A 2,929-nucleotide genomic window follows, 5' to 3' on the forward strand; every position below is an offset into this window, starting at 1 on the left:
ATTGCGCCTTTAGGTTTAGTCATGTCCCAATGACTCGCGCACATGCTAGACTCCTTGGTCCGTGTTTCAAGACGGGTCCTGAAAGTACCCAAAGCTATAGCGTCGCAGATCGGCGTTTCAACCGAGTCTGTCCGAGAACTCATTGGCGAACAGCCATTCGTAGACAGAACCGACACCAGGTGCGATTACCGTCATAAACGAACGCGCTTGCCAATGGTCGGACGCTAACTGTGTAGCGGCCCGGCGCCATATGCATACCTTCGAGCGAGTCGACCGGGAAACACCGCGGGTTCGTCCGAAACGGCGAACCGTTCGAACGGGCTCCACCGCGGGCCTTAGATCGACACCCAAAGGATCGCGACGTCCTACTGGGGGAGAAGTGCACGCGTTCGACTTCGGTTCGCATAAACAAAAGGCGCGAACGACGCGTACGCCGTTCGTCGCACGATCATTTAGCGCCGCTATCGAGTCACGCTGAATCTCCCCTTTCGACCTTTCGGGTTTCTCAGGTTTACCCCTGAACGGTTTCACGTACTATTGAACTCTCTCTTCAAAGTTCTTTTCAACTTTCCCTCACGGTACTTGTTCGCTATCGGTCTCGTGGTCATATTTAGCCTTAGATGGAGTTTACCACCCACTTAGGGCTGCACTCTCAAGCAACCCGACTCTGAGGAGAGATCCTCCCGTTATCGGCAACGGTCACTACGGGCCTGGCACCCTCTATGGGCTGTGGCCCCGTTCAAGATGGACTTGGACGCGTCGCACAATCTCGGGATGACGGATCCTCCCTAACACCACATTTCCCGGCGTCCGGTTTCGGCCGCGGGATTCAGTGCTGGGCTTTTTCCTGTTCACTCGCCGCTACTAAGGAAATCCTAGTTAGTTTCTTTTCCTCCGCTTAATAATATGCTTAAATTCAGCGGGTAGTCTCACCTGCTCTGAGGTCGCAAATATAAATTTGCCTTTATTTTGTCAGACGATAATTACACGTATTCCGTTTATATGGCTGCCTCCAAACAATTTCAAACATCGATCTGACGTCGTTGCGAGAATGTTGTTGTTGTTAATTATAGTGCATAAAATATGCATATAAACAACTTTAACGTCTCGGACACGACGATCGCTTCGTTCGAAATTTAAGCGTTGTGGCTGCTTTTTAATATCGGACGTGCTACGTCTAAACCAACTTGTACCAACAAACTAATAAGAATGTCAGCCGCTATTGCGTTTTAGGATGCCGCGTTATTTTTTATATTGTTTTTATTGTTGTCTACGTTGCATAATATTTTATTATGACAACCGACAATCAATTAACAATTATAGTAACGCGTCATATTTGCACCCAACACGCTCCGACGTAATTGTCTACACAACATTGTGCGCTGTGTTTAAGACAAAAACCGAGCAGTCTTTGAAATTGACACGACCCTCAGCCAGGAGTGGTCCGGGAACAGTATATCCGAGGACCGCAATGTGCGTTCGAAATGTCGATGTTCATGTGTCCTGCAGTTCACAAGTTGACGCGCAATTAGCTGCGTTCTTCATCGACCCACGAGCCAAGTGATCCACCGTTCAGGGTAATCTTTTCAAACAAATTTAAAATATTATTACATAACGCACCGTTCCACATCGAAATCGTTTCATCATCACACAACAACAAAAATAACTACTTAAGGTTATTACAATTGTGATGTATATGTGAGAAACGGACCAATCGAAAGAAACGTTCGGCGTTATATTTTATAATATTTTATTTAATTAAAGTGGCATTTGTTTCTACTTATCGAAAAGAGTATGCAGTTATAGTTTAAGTTTACATAAAGAATAACCCGATGATATTAACGTTTTATAAATACGTATATATATCTATTAGGTTTTTTTTCTCTATCAACTTTGTCTATAAAACTCTGCTCCTTTTGCGATAAGCATTATGTATATTTATTAAATAGAAAATATGTCGAAAAACCAGACGTTTTCTTCAAACAAACGCCACAGCTACAAACTTAATCACAACAATATTTACCAAACAATACAATTGTAGGGTGTTTTGTGTGATACGTCGTTTGGTGGGCATTCTAAGAACGTCCGTCGACATAAAAACGAATCAAAAGAAAAGCACAGGCAGTGCAAAACGTTCCTTCGTCAGTCGGGCGTATATCATTTAAAACCCACAGAATCTAAAAAAGTTAATAAACTTTTTTATTTAGATTCCTACGGTTCGTCGCGTCGTTAAAGTAAATTATTACTTCGACGCATGCGGAACCCAGGTACCCGAAAACCGTAAGCCTAAGCGTTTTTTTCCAAACATCACTCACTATCGATAAAGTAAATTGATTTTATGTATTTATAAATGTGCGTTTGTATGTATAGTAGTATAGTAGTAGTATATTTTGTTATTGGTTGTTTCGAGCTTTTTATTGTTATAAAACGTTTTTGTAGTCTTGTACATAAAGTACAGACGAATAGACAGCCCCTTTTATTTATTAATAAACTCCAACCATTTACAAATTAAATTACAACTACAACATCTCTTTTACACATTAATTATACACCATCTTTATTTTCTTTTTTCCGAAGCGAATACGATGAAGAAAATACGCAAAGACTGGCTTACAAAACCGTAAGCCTAAGCGTTTATTTTTCAAACATCACTCACCATCGGTTAAGTAAAATGATGGTATGTATAAATGTGTATTTGTATGTACAGTAGCGTATTAATTTTGTTGTTGGTTGTTTCGAGTTTATTTATTATTATGGTTTGTATGTATAAAGTTTTAGTCTTGTACATAAAGTACAGACGAATAGACAGCCCCTTTTATTTATTAATAAACTCCAACCATTTACAAATTAAATTACAACTACAACATCTCTTTTACACATTAATTATACACCATCTTTATTTTCTTTTTTCCGAAGCGAATACGATGAA

The 2,929-nt window shown here is 40.5% G+C and overlaps 2 non-coding genes across 2 annotated transcripts in view; both read right to left on the reverse strand.

The window, feature by feature from the left end:
* LOC135267532 (large subunit ribosomal RNA) overlaps positions 1–947 on the reverse strand; it is a 4,037-nt gene extending 3,090 nt beyond the window's left edge. The window contains exon 1 of the ribosomal RNA XR_010335950.1: positions 1–947. This exon is cut by the window's left edge and continues 3,090 nt beyond it. This is a non-coding gene — a ribosomal RNA (large subunit ribosomal RNA).
* A 476-nt stretch (positions 948–1,423) lies between these two features.
* On the reverse strand, positions 1,424–1,580 carry LOC135267538 (5.8S ribosomal RNA). Its single transcript, XR_010335953.1, has one exon. It is a non-coding gene; the product is annotated as a 5.8S ribosomal RNA (ribosomal RNA).
* Between the last annotated feature and the right edge of the window lie 1,349 nt (positions 1,581–2,929).

This window comes from Tribolium castaneum, unplaced genomic scaffold, assembly GCF_031307605.1.
Source record: "Tribolium castaneum strain GA2 unplaced genomic scaffold, icTriCast1.1 ptg000049l, whole genome shotgun sequence".
Lineage (NCBI taxonomy): Eukaryota > Metazoa > Arthropoda > Insecta > Coleoptera > Tenebrionidae > Tribolium > Tribolium castaneum.